Source organism: Elephas maximus, chromosome 5 (assembly GCF_024166365.1).
Source record: "Elephas maximus indicus isolate mEleMax1 chromosome 5, mEleMax1 primary haplotype, whole genome shotgun sequence".
Taxonomy (NCBI): Eukaryota; Metazoa; Chordata; class Mammalia; order Proboscidea; family Elephantidae; genus Elephas; species Elephas maximus.
The window spans coordinates 145,465,395-145,479,942 of NC_064823.1; the positions used below are offsets into that span (position 1 = coordinate 145,465,395).

Here is a 14,548-nt window from a genome sequence, read left to right on the forward strand (position 1 = left end):
CAAGAAAGAAAGAGAAGACCAGAATCGATGTCGGAAGAGACTCTGAAACATGCTCTTGAATGTAGAGTAGCTAAAGCAAATGGATGAAATGATGAAGTAAAATTGCTGAACAGAATATTTCAAAGAGTGACTTGAGGAGACAGGTATTACAATGAAATGTGCAAAGACCTGGAGTTAGAAAATCAAAAGAGAAGACACTTGACATTACTCAAATTGAAAGAACTGAAGAAAAAATTCAATCTTCAAGTTTCAACATCGAGGATTCTATGGGTAAAGTATTGAACTATGCAGGAAGCATCCAAAGGAGATGGAAGGAATACATGGAGTCACATTCCCCAAAAGAACCTGTGGGCTTGCAACCATTTCAGGAGATATATGATCAAGAACTGATGGTACTGAAGGAAGAAGTACAAGGGAGGATGGCAAGACTTTTTCTCACTTATTTTGGATGTGTTATCAGAAGGGACCAGTCCCTGGAGAAGGACATCATGCTTGGGAAAGTAAGACCTGCAACGAGATGGATTGACACAGTCGCTGCAACAATGGGCTCAAGCACAGTGATGATTGTGAAGATGGCACAGAACCACGCAGTGTTTCATTCTGTTGTGTTGGGTTGCTATTAGTTGTAACAACAACTACAACATGTCCAGTAGGATTCCTCTGGGTCAACTTGTAATCACTGTTCCCCGCCTTGAGCTGTCTGCAAACAGAAAACACTTGAGCAAAGTCACAGGGAGTTTTTTTGTTTTGTTTTGTTTTTTAACATAATGCACCTCACTCAAACTGATAGCTATTGCAGAAGATTTTTACTAATTTATTAAAAATGTGTTTACTTATGACCTAGCTGGATTGAGATGCTCAAGCAACATTGTCAGGGATCTGTTGATCTCCATCCTTCAGATTTGTTTTTTCACTCTACTTATAGATTCTCTTTTCCAGGGATTATGGCAAAAAACAGTGGAATTGAGTTTCATTGGCCTGGAGTGGGTTAAAATCCATTTATGAATGAGTCACTGTGACTTTGGTCAAGTCCAGGGAATGTGCTTGCACCTGGATCCAGAGTATAGGACCAGGCCATGTACTTAAAGTGGAGAAAAGTAATTCTCCAAGGAAAATGTTAGTGCCATTACTAGAATAAGTGGGAATGGTTGTTAAGCTGGCAAAAGACAATGAGTATGCTCCACAGATCATTAGAGATAATAGTTTTTGAGTACTTACTACATGCTAGCTACTATTGTAATTGTTTTCATGTAATAATTCAGTTACTCTTCAAAGTCATCTTTTGAAAAAGAGCTATTATTATCACAATTTTATATATATAAGTAAACTTAGGGAACCGAGAAGTAAATTGTCCCACATCACACAACAAGTGAGTGATTGTGATCAAGATTCAAAACTAGGCAGTCTGGCTCTCAAGTGATGTTCTTAATCACTACGATGTTTGTCCCATTTCCTGTTGTCTTGGAGGTAATATACTTTCAAATTTATTGGATGTTATGCATTCAAGTTAACTTTAAAAGACAATTGGGGCCAGTCTTTTAGCATTTGAAGGACCCTACTTAGGATCCTCACTCCAGAAATTATTATGTCAGGTGATTCCAACAAGATTATCTGAATTTACACAAAAAGTTTGGGAGGAAATAAAAAAAGGGGGGGGGGATAATAGAAAAAATGTTTCCTTGGTAAAAATAGTAAAAATGGATCAGTAAACTATGCGGTCGCCTAGACCGGTTGTTTAAAAACCTTTTGCCTTTGCATGTGTGAGGTGTAAGAATGCAGAAAATAAAGCAGCTTATCATTCATGGGGAGCCCTGGTGATGCAATGAATAAGAGGTTGGCTGCTAACCAAAATGTCGGTAGCTCAAATCCACCAGTTCCTTCTTGGAGCAGTTCTACTCTGTCCTATAGGGTTTCTGTGAGTCGGAATCAACTCAACAGCAGTGGGTCTGGTTTTTTGTTTTGTGTTATCATTCTTGGAGTAGGTCCCTTGGTAGATCAAACACACACTTTGGTCCTGCATCCCCATTCAATGGAAAGCTTTAACACTTGATCAAAAGAGATTGGAATGTAGGCAGTAATCTTACATTCAGAATAATATTGGTTCAGAGAGAGGTCTTCATGATCTGTGTCATCTGGGTGCATATGCAAAAAGGCCACTTCACTAAATTTCCCAAGTGGAAGTGGTATGTTCGTTTTTGTGTTTGCTTATTAATACATGTTTGTGCATGGCAGAGGTCAGGAGAGACTTGCTTTCATTGAACAGGCCTCCTTTTAACAAAGTTGTAGGAGAGGCCTGGATAGCACTGACCTGCATCTCATAGCTTGAGCCTATCAATATGGAAAAAAATTCTGGATTTATTAACAATATATATTATAGTAATATATATTGTCTTAGGTGAATTTACAGCTGTCCTCCCTACAGCATCATTAAGGATAAATGTTTTTCTGAGGATCATAGGGACCATTTTTGTGAGAGAAGGAAACTCTAGTTTCCTAGACTTGAAAAAAAAAAAAATTGAGAAAGGAATAGAATATGTGTGCATAATGGCTAGTTCATTCCATAACTACCAAATTTCAAATAGTAGGCCACGGCCTCCATGACCTCTAGAAGTGCTGTGCTATAGGAACATTAAAGGAATGACAATCACAGCTCTGGTGGCAGCAAAAGAGATAGCTGAAAAACAGTGCATGGAATATTGCACGTGCACGTGACCGTGGCCCAGCAAAATGGCACTCGAGATAGGTACAGGTGAGAAACCAAATCCACTATCCAGTAAACACACCAGACTGTTGAGCAGCCAGAAGCAGTCCTGGGGGCAAAGAGATAAGAAAAGTAGTTATGTGAAAGTGGGCTAATGATGGGAGAGGGAGATCTAGGACAAAAACACTTTGTCCTGATAGAGCATGTTATGGATTGATTCGTGAACCCAAAAAGTATCTGTCAACTTGAATAGGCCATGATTCCCAGTCTTGTGTGATTGTCTACCATTTTGTCATCTGATGTGATTTTTCTGTGTGTTGTAAATCCTGTCTCTATGATGTTGATGAGGTAGGAGTATCAGCAGTTATGGTAATGAAGCAGGACTCAATCTATAAGATTAGATTATGTCTTAACTCAATCTCTTCTGAGATATAAAAGAGAGAAGCAAGCAGAGAGACATGGGGACTTCAAACCACCAAGGAAGCAGCACTGGGAGCAGAGCTTGTCCTTTAGACCTGAGGTTCCTGTGCAGAGAATCTCCTAGACCAAGGGAAGATTGATGACAAAGACCTTCTTCCAGAGCTGATAGAGAAAAACTTGCCCAGAGTTGATGCCCTGAATTCAGACTTCTAGCCTACTAGACTATGAGAAAATCAGCTTCTGTTTGTTAAAGCCATCCACTTGGTTATTTCTGTTACAGCAGCACTAAATAAGACAGAGCACAAAGTGAGAATGAACAATAAAACTCATTCTCTTAACCCAAAAGTGCTATTTAAACTAGAACTAGGAAGCTAGTCAGAGTCCACACCCCTCAACTTGGTTCATTCTTATCCTATAGCACTCCCTCTCATCTTTCTGCAGTTGAGCTTCTTTCTCCTCCTCCTCTCAAAGTTCCCCCTTGCTTCCTGGCTATCATATATATGTATGCACCCTCAGCTTCTTTCCCACATGATTGCATAGTGAGCATGATTGCCTAGTGAGCATCTACCCATTTTTCAGATTTCAGATGCAATGTCCCTTGGGGGCCCTAAATTAAGTCCCCTTGCCCAAAGCCTCCGATATTTCCCCATCAAAGCACAAATTACATGTTACTCTAAAAACTTGGTTAATATTTGCCTTCGCTGATCCACAAAAAACCAATGAGTATTTTCCAGCATCTAGCTGCAGCATCGTAAGTTTCACCTTCAGTATTTCACATTCAATTTTTTTTCCTTCTATTGGCAAAGTAATTTTTTTCATTAATGGCTGAACAAGTATCAAATAATCCCTCTACACACACCCACTCATTTTACCTCCAAACAGTGCTTCTCAGTTAAAAAGGAACAATAAAGTAGGCTCAAGGTCAAGTGGAACCTCTTCCATCTTTCTCCCTGTCTCTGCTTGTTTTATGTCCCACTCTGGTGGGTTGTGACTTCAGCACAGCAGAGCTACCAGTGATCACCCTCAATTGTATACAGCAACATGGATTGATGAATTAGTACTCAGACTATGCAAGTGCTATGGAAAGAGCCGAGTAGGGGCACAAATAAGTGAAAAGAAAAAAATTTTTTTTTCTAGTTTGACGTTATCCAAAGTATCTAATCATTTGGACATATTTTCAAATATGTGTCTTTTCAGTGATATTACATGGTGAATAACATGTGAAGGCACAGCCACATTTTTAGTGTTTTCAATCTCTAAAGATCTTAATCTGGCCCTGCTCACCAAAGCCAAAGGAAAAAGAGAAAGGCACATGGAAACAAAGAACCTATCGGCTGTTATGGCTCAGGGTGATGCTTTTTACCTGAGTAATATTAACTATATTTTTCCCCTTTATCAAGTTCTTGACTGAGGTAGCTATACTGTCAAACACAATAATCCTATAGAAAACCATGTATAACTTTGACTAGTTGTTAGGCAAGGATGCAGAATCTCCTAATACATATTTGCTGTAACATTTGGTTTGGAAAACACCGTGTCGAAGCCCACATCTAAAGTCCATGAGAAATATATCTGCTGTCTAATTAATGGTTACGTTATTTAATTTGCTGCAGCAAGGAAGAATGTACCCCAGGGAATCCAGGAGGAAAGAGAAAATCAAGAGTAGCATCTTATAGGATTTGGGTTTGTTTTGGAGAATTCGAAGCAGAGTTTAAGGAAGCAGGGGCCAATTTGTGTTCAGACATTATCAAAAAGTGAGGGTAACTTGATGTCTGGATATCATAATAAATTTTATCTAGGAGGCAGGAAGAGCAAAGTGGTGTTAGAATTGTCTGTGCTAAAGAACAGACAATCACTCAGAGAAAGGCCATGTAGGTCAGAAGGTAAGCATTTAGGAATTTTTATGGTCACAAGTAACCTTGTTCGTATCATCTCCAAACATGGTCATAGTGGCCATAGTCTTTATGTTTGAGCATGATTTACGTTCTTTTGGGACCATTGCACTCTGGTTGTTTGCAGGGTTGTTTTTCACTTTCTCATTGGCTCAGGTCAAAATGGCTAACTGAGCCAGTTTCTTCCTTCCTGATCTTAAATCTTGGTCTCTTTCCATTCTCTGACCTCAAGGTGTGATGGGATGAGCCCAGATAAAACCACTAAACCCTGAGCATACTAAAAGAAAAGGCAGAGAGAAGATACAGCACTTCCTTACATACAGAAATGATTCCAGCCTTATTACTATTCTCCGACAAAAGAAGAGAGGAGTGGAAGAAATCACAACTCTTTACTCCCTTTAAGACAAATAGCCCAGCCCACCCACAAAATGTATTCCAAGAACTGTCTAATATTCCGATCAACCACACCAGTGATTCTGCCTCCTGTGGGAGGAGTTGGTGAAAGATTAAAGACAGACCCAGTTTAGGGATGGGGGAAAGCATCCTTCAGTAATATTTGGGTCAGTATATGAGCTAAAGGGTGTGCTCAAAAATGTTCATTGACTATATAAAACTAAGGAAGAAAACAAGAAAAAAAAAGGAAGAAAATAAAGGTACATACCAGTGTGTTACTCTCTTCTGATCGAATAGTATGCTCTTTGAGGACATGGGCTTTGGAGCTGGAAAACATAGTTCCAATTTATAATTCCATCATTAACTAAGCAAGTCACATTTGGCAAATCATGAAGACTTGGTTCCAAAAGTCTGCTCAAACGGTTGTCTTAAGGATTAAATAATATATAACGTTTCTAGTACAGTTGCTAGCACATTTTAAGCATACAGTAAATGGTAAATATTAGCAGAGCTATGGAAGAAATCAGTAGGTTGTGATTCCCCCAGATAAACCAAAGCCAGAATAAAAGGAGGGAACTTTTAATAGTGATGAGCCCTGATGGCACAATAGTAAATAAAGAGCTTTTGGTGGCTGCCACCCAAAAGGTCAGCAGTTCAAACCCACCAGCTGCTCCTTGGGAACCCTGTGGGGCAGTTCTACGCTGTCCTACAGAGTCACTATGAGCCCAACAGACTTGATAACAATGAATTTATTGACCAAAGTGTATCTTTGTTCTGCCTCAGCAGCTAGTAAGTCTATCAGGATATGTCCTAATATTGCAGTTATACATGTAGAGTTATCTGCCTAGGCTAGTAGTGGTAATGTCGAGGTAAATCATGCATTCTTCTCTTCTTTCATTCAGCATACATATTTTGAATGTCTTCTCTCCATCACAAAATATGAAGGAAACAGAATTAAAGATGAAAAGATGGTCCTTGTCCTTATGAAACATTACTGAAATTGACATTTAATACACAAAATGTAAATTCAGGAAGCTCAGCCAGCAAAATGGTGCCCTCCATGCTGCTGCTCCCCTTCTCCCAGCTGCTGGCCCAGGCCTGGCTCCAGAGTGGCCTTTCAGCTTGTTCGAAGTTCTCCGTTCAAGACCCACTGAATACCGAACCTGACTGGCTGAAACTTGGACAGACCCTGGACACCACAGTCTTCTTACAGGCCTAGCTCATCAAACAACATAATGAAGATATTTTAGAGTATAAAAAAGAAATGAGTTAGAATAAATTATTGATATACCAATATAGTATGCTCTATATAGTGATTACAGCAGTTCCTCTTTTGATTGTAAATGAGAGGGAAAAAGTTATACATGGAGTATATTGTCAGCATTTGTGTGTGGCATCATTAAGTGAAAAAATAAAGATACTTCTATATTCTTCAAAAATGCAAATTCATATTATTAATATAAATTCCAAATGTTTTAGGAAGTGTCCAATATTATCTACACCACAGTCAGGAGGTTATATGGTATAATGACAGTTGGCACTAGAAAAGAGCCCTGACTAGGTCTGAATTTTTTTCCTCCATATTAAACATAAGAAAATTGGGAAATATAACATACAAAGTGTTTCCTAGGTACAGAATTAGATGCTTTATTATCTATATTATAAGAATGGATAGAAATCTTGTTAGCAATTTTAACAAGAAATAGGACCATTACCGCTGTACTGAAGTATAGTTGAGTATTGCTCAGGAAAAATGAGCTTGCATTTATTGACCTCTGAATATCTTTGCCAGCTCTGAAGTTCTGAGGGACACTGAATTATCAGAAAGCTGTTTTTCCATAAGGCTCAAAGCAAATCATCTTCAAGGGTCAGTGATTCTCCCTTTCCTCAGAAAAGTCATCAGAATATTTGCTTGCCCTTTGTTTTTCCAAGGTCTTTACCTGCTTGACTAATCAAAAGATTACACCTTGATGGCTAAAATAGGATGGCTGCAAAGCACTCTTTCCTAATTTTGGTAACCTCAGGTAGGGAGCTAGTACAGTAGCTTGCACACTACTAGCAATACCAAACTCCTAGTTGGAGACCCAAGTCTGATTTTGTTTCTACCACTATCTTGTGGAATGAACTTGGTCAAGTCACTTAACCTCTCTGGTCTAAATTTCTAAAAAAAAAAAAAAGAAGAAGGAAAAAGATTAATAATATTTGCTCATAAGAATATTATGAAGACCAATATGTTAAGATGTTCTAAAAATGAGAGTGATTTTCATTAGTTAGTAAAAGGCAATTATTTAAACACAATTATTTTTGGTACATTGTTATCAACAATTCATCTGGATAAAGGTATTTTCGAGCTTCTGACTACTCACTGTAGTTGGTGGATTGAAATCAATAGAGCATTTAAGCTTTATTGATTTCATCTCAGATTTAAGGGCCATCTATATAAAATATATTGAAACTGAACTGAAAATATATAATCTTACACTTGTTAATGATATTCAGAGTGAGATTGATTTAGATGTTTTCTTTAAAGAAAATAAAACTTCATAAAAGATCACTATCTTTTTTTTTTTATTAAGTATATATTTCTTAAATTCTGAGAATGATATTAAAATAGCTGACATTTACCAAGTGTCTACTTTATAGCAGAAGCTAAGCCGGTATCATCTTTCATTCTCAAAACAACCTGATGCCATAGGTATTATTAGCTCCTATTTATAGATAATACAAGGTAAAAGATAACGTCATGTGGCTGGTAAATGATGGATTGAGGAATTGAACCCAGGTGTAGCAGATCTGAAAGTTTCTGCAATTGTAATATCACACTTACTCTCTCCTGTATTTTTTCTTAGGTGGCAAGAGATGAGAAAGAATATGGTGGCTTGTCTTGAAAGGTCCCCACTAACTCACATCAATGAATCAAATTCTACATACCCACCCTCTTTTTAGTCACCTCACCTTGATTCTGTGCTGGCCCAGATATGAGCCTATAATTAAGATAACACAACAGAAGAGTGGCTGAGTAACTTGCAAGGCTGTGTTCAGAGAAGTCTTGTAGTTTCTATGCAGATTTTATGGAGTTTTTATTCTAGGGGAATGTTCCTCAGGCCTGGTCACTCTCTGTAGGTGGCCACTCTGGCACCTAGCAGGTCCAATTCCAGGTTTTTACTGAGATAATGATAATCTGGATTAATGTTCATGTTGAAAACACAAGCAAAAGGGAAGAATATTAGGGTGCAGTATCCTTTGTTCTTTCCTTTTGAGGGAAGGGAAAATAATTGTTTAGGAAACATTGTGTTTCTGTTTATGGTGATGGAAAATTTGGCAAAGGATATTGGTGATTTATGCACAACATGATTGATTTAACTGTTGTTCTTATGTTGTTAGGTGTCATTGAGTCAATTGCAACTCATAGCAACCACATGTGACAACGTAGAAATGTCCCATAGAGTTTTCTACACTGAATATTTACAGGAGCAGATTACCAGGTCTTTCACAAAATTTCTAGGTGGGTTCAAACCACCAATCTTCTGGTTAGCAGCCAAGCACTTAACTGTTGAACCACAAGGGAGTCTTTGATGTAATTTGTGTCACTGAAGTATACACGTGAAAAATGTTCAACTGACAAATGTTGTGCCATCTATATTTTTATAAAAATTAAAAAAGAAAAGAAATGTATGCAATATCCTCTGCCAGGAACTGGTGAAAAAGAAATGCACAAGACAAGGATCCTGGCATCAAGATGCTCATTGAGCTGATGGAGACCAAGACTTGTTTACAAATAATTTACAATGGAGATGGGAAAACTCAGTGAAATATTTTTCAGGTAGAAATGAGCATGCAGGATAACTTCTAGCTGAGAGAGCTCTTGACCCTTGACAGAAACCATAAGTAGTTTAATGTATTTGGACTTGGAGCTTAGCTTGTGAAAGTGAGAAAATAAAATTGAGATTAGAAAGTAAGTAAAGGTAACATTACGGGGGTTTTACATGCAATAGGAGAAGGAAGAGAAAAAAAAAAGAAAGCAACAACAAGATAAAGGAACACAGATCTGTATTTTATAAAGAGAATTGGAGTAAGGTCCAGAAATTTCCTACGTTTGATGTGTCCACGTACATTTTTCAAACCAAAGGTACTCTTATGGATTGAATTGTGTTCCCCTAAAAGATGTGTTGAATTCCCAGGCTCTGTACCTCGTATTCAGACCTTGTTTTGGGAAATAGGTTGTTGTTGTTGTTGCAGATGTTATTAAGTTAAAGAAGTCATACTGAAGAAGTAGGGCCGGTCCAAATACGCATCACTTCTAAGTGGCATTTTATTAAAAAAAAAAAGAAGAGACAGGAAAACAGAGTCACATGAGGAAGACACCATGTAAAGATAAGTCTACAAGCAAAGTAACACCAAGGATTGCCAGCAGCTGACAGAAACTAGGAGTGAGGCCCAGCCCACAGGAGGAATCAACATGGCCGACACCTTGGATTCAGACTTAGTCACTACAGGCATGGAGATGCATTTTTATTAAGGGTGGTATAATTTTACAGCCAGAATGGCTTGCATCCTCCCAGTTAATCCTATTTTATGGATGGAATAACTGAGGTCCAGGAAAAGTGATTAATTCAACAAGTAATTGAGAACACTGTGGTTGGGCCCTTGCTATCACACTTTTAACTCAACTTTCCTCATCCTTAAAAGAATGTGGTGCTAGCAAGACCAAAGGGGCACACCAGCCCTGGGGCAAAGACTCAAAGGCAGGAGGGGACAGGAAAGCTGGTAATAGTGAACCTAAGGTTGAGAAAGGAGAGGGTTGACATGTTGTGAGGTGGTCAACAAATGTCATAAAACAATATGTGAAGTAACTGTTTAATGAGAAATTAGTTTGTTCTGTAAACATTAAAGGACAATAAAATAAAGGAAGAAAGAAACAAAGAAAGAAAGGAAGGGAGGGAGGGAGGGAGAAAGGGAGGGAGGGAGGGAGGGAGGGAGGGAGGGAGGGAGGGAGGGAGGGAGGGAGGGAGGGAGGGAGGGAGGAAGGAAGGAAGGAAGGAAGGAAGGAAGGAAGGAAGGAAGGAAGGAAGGAAGGAAGGAAGGAAGGAAGGAAGGAAGGAAGGAAGGAAGGAAGGAAGGAAGGAAGGAAGGAAGGAAGGAAGGAAGTGGTGACTTTAGTTTTCTCAGTTGACACCACCACTGACATTTACTTTCTCATGTACAAGGATAATGCCCAAGATATAGTAAGGAAGGAAATTGGTCTGGGGCCAAATCTTTTCTTCATTTTTTTCTGAAAGAAGACATGTTTCATTCTTTTCTTTCCTCTACTTCTTACTGTTAGGAATTTCTGAACACCCATTTCTAAAGAAATAATCCTTTACAGAGATTATGTGGATTCTATTCATTCTCTGAAATGTATATGAATTTGAAACAAAGTTCCTGTTCTGTGTTTTCACTCAGATCAAAATCCATCTAAATATATCCTTCCAATGCTTCTCTGCCTGAATTTTCCTCTAGCTGGCTCAATTTTAGGAATAAAAATTTAAACATACCACTCTAATTATTTCAATCACTAATCCCCGGTATGGAAACCCTGGTGGCATAGTGGTTAAGTGCTACAGCTGCTAACCAAAGGTTGGCAGTTCGAATCCGCCAGGCGCTCCTTGGAAACTCTATGGGGCAGTTCTAGTCTGTCCTATAGGGTCGCTATGAGTCGGAATCGACTCAACGGCACTGGGTTTTGATTGGAATCCCCAGTATTTCTCATGTGCTTCTTGTTTGAGGATTATTTGCCTCAGAAGACCACATAGAGAAATTACTCTGACTCTTTAGTTCTCATTTCTTGTAGAGAAACCCTCCATGTATGTTAATGATAAGAACCATTTCCTTTATTCATGTACATTGTAGAGATTCCACTCTTTCCTACATTTTAACCTTTCCTTTTTCTCATGCACGTTAGAATTTCCAAGGTAGGTTCTCATGCTTGCAAAAGTTGCTTCAATTCATAGATTTATATGAAATTCCAAGCTGGTATGAACTCCCCACTCACTTTATTCTCACCTAACTGTTTCTAGGGAAAACCTACCTTGTGAGAGTCCATTATTTGACATAATGGTAACAACAAACAGCACGGTTTCCAAGGGTATTAACTCTTTCTGGATAACAGAAGCCATGGCATCCTCTGATGATAACTTCTTGGTATTGCCTTTGCTTACCTACCAACTACTTCTGCCATTCCCCCACCAAAACTTTATGTTATTTTCATAGTAGAAGTAGTGGTGTAGTAGAAGTAGTAGTTATATGGATCTCCTGCTATTTCCATGCATATCCAAAATTTGTGAATACCTTCAAGTTTTTGCACATACTGATCCTTTTGCTATTATTCCATTTCCTATATATCTGCAAGATGGAGCTTGGCTGAAAGCAAAGAATACCAGAAAGATGTTTACCTGTGTTTTATTGACTAAGCAAAGGCATTCAACTGTGTGGATCATAACAAATTATGGACAGCATCGTGAAGCATAGGAATTTCAGAACACTTAAACATGCTCATGAGAGACCAGTACATAGAACAATAAACAGTCTTTCAAAGAGAACAAGGGGCTATTGCATGGTATAAAATCAGGAAAGGTGTACATTACAGTCTTATCCTTTCACTATGCTTATTCACTCTGTATGCTGAGCAAATAATCCAAGAAGCTGGGCTATATGAAAAAGAATGTGACATGAGGATTAGCAACCTGCAATATGCAAATGACACAACCTTGCTTGCCAAAAGCAAAGAGGATTTGAAATACTTAGTAATGAAGATTAAGCACTATAGCCTTCAGTATGGATTACACCTCAACATAAAGAAAACAAAAATCCTTGCAAATGGACCAATAAGTAAAATCATGATGAACTGAGAAAAGATTGAAGTTGTCAAGGATTTCACTTTACTTAGATCCACAATCAAAGCCCACGGAAACAGCAGTCAAGAAATCAAACGACATACTACCTTGGACAAATCTGCAGCAAATAAAGACCTCTTTAAAGTACTAAAAAGCAAAGACGTCACTTTAAGGACAAAAGTGCGCCTGACCCAAGCTCTGGTATAATAAATCACAACAGATACATGCATGTGAAAGCTGAATAATGATTAAGGAACAATAAAGAAGAACTGATACCTTTGAATTATGGTGTTGGTGAGGAATATTGATTGTACCGTGGACTGCCAGAAAAATGAACAAGTCTTTCTTGGAAGAAGTATAGCCAGAACGCTACTTAGAAGCAAGGATGGTGAGACTTCCTCTCTTGTGCTTTGGGTACATTATAAAGAGGGACCTCTCTCTGGAGAAGGACATCATGTAGTGGGTCAGGGAAAAAGACAAATGAGACAGATTGACACAGTAGCTTCAACAAGGGGCTCAAACATAGCAATGGTTGTGGGGATAGTACAGGACTGGGTAGTGTTTCCTTCTGTTGTACACAGAGTTGCTATGAGTTGAAACTGACCTGATGGCACCTAACAACAACATGTGTCTGCCTTGTGGTCTTTTTTTTTTTTTTAATATATATAATTATCTTGAGTTAAATATTGGTTTAACAGTATGTTGTTATTATTAGGTGCTGTCAAGTCAGTTCTGACTCAGAGAGACCCTATGCATAATGGAAGGAAACACTGCCTGGTCTTGTGCCATCCTCACAATAGTTGCTATGCTTGAGCCCTTCCGCCCCCACCATATCTGTCATTTTGTTGTACTGTGGGGGCTTGCATGTTGCTGTGATGCTGGAAGCTATGCAGGGTCACCCATAGTGGACAGGTTTTAGCTGAGTTTCCAGACTAAGACAGACTAGGAAGAAGGACCCGGCAGTCTACTTCTGAAAAAAAGGAGCCAGTGAAAGCCTTATGAATAGCAGCAGAACATTGTCTGATATAGTGACAGAAGGTGACCCCTGGGTTGGAAGGCACTCGAAAGATGACTGGGGAAGAGCTGTCTCCTCAAAGTAGAGTGGATCTTAATGACATGGATGGAGTTAAGCTTTTGGGACTTTCACGTGCTGATGTGGCACTACTCAAAATGTGAAGAAACAGCTGCAAACATCCATTAATATTCAGAATGTGGAATGTGTGAAGTATGAATCTAGGAAAATTGGAAATCGTCAAAAATGAAATGGGACGCATAAACATCTATATCCTAGGCATTAGAGAGCTGAAATGGACTGGTATTGGCCATTTTAAATTGGACAATCATATAGTCTACTATGCTGGGAATGACAACTTGAGCAGGAATGGCATTGTATTCAATGTCAAAAAGAACATTTCAAGATCTACCCTGAACTACAACACTGTCAGTGAAAGGATAGTATCCATATGCCTACAAGGAAGACCAGTTAATACAACTGTTATTCAAATTTACTCACCAACCCATAAGTCCCAAGATGAAGAAACTGAAGATTTTTACCAGCTTCTACAGTCTGAAAATGATCCAACATGAAATCAGGATGCATTGATAATTACTGGTGTTTAGAATGCAAAAGTTGGAAACAGAAGAAGGATCAGTAGTTGGGCAATATGACCTTGGTGACAGAAACGATGCTGGTAGAATTTTGCAAGACCGACAACTTCTTCACTGCAAATACCTGTTTTCACCAACATAAATGGCAAATATACACATAGATATTGCCAGATGGAATACACAAGGATCAAACTACCTACATCTGTGGAAAAGGACAATAGGAAAGCTCAATATCAGCAGTCAGAACAAGACAAGAGGCCGACTGTGGAACAGACCATCAATTAATTGCTCATATGCAAGTTCAAGTTGAAACTGAAGAAAATTAGAACAAGTCCACAAGAGCCAAAGTACAACCTTGAATATATCCCACCTGAATTTAGAAATCATCTCAAGAATAGAATCGAAGAGTTGAATGTTAATGATCGAAGACCAGACAGTTTGTGGAATGACATCAAGGACATCATACATGAAGAAAACAAGAGGCTATTAAAAAGACAGGAAAGAAAGAAAAGACCAAAACGGATGTCAGAAGAGACTCTGAAACCTACTCTTGAACTTTGAGCCCCTAAAGCAAAAGGAAGAAATGAAGTAAAAGAGCTGAACAGAAGATTTCAAAGGGCTGCCCGAGAAGACAAAGTAAAGTATTATAATGATATCTGCAA

At 38.6% G+C, this 14,548-nt stretch overlaps 1 pseudogene; it reads left to right on the top strand.

The window, feature by feature from the left end:
- The first annotated feature begins 6,454 nt into the window (after nt 1-6,454).
- LOC126076759 (NADH dehydrogenase [ubiquinone] 1 subunit C1, mitochondrial-like) lies at nt 6,455-6,679 on the top strand (annotated as a pseudogene).
- The last annotated feature ends 7,869 nt before the right edge of the window (nt 6,680-14,548 follow it).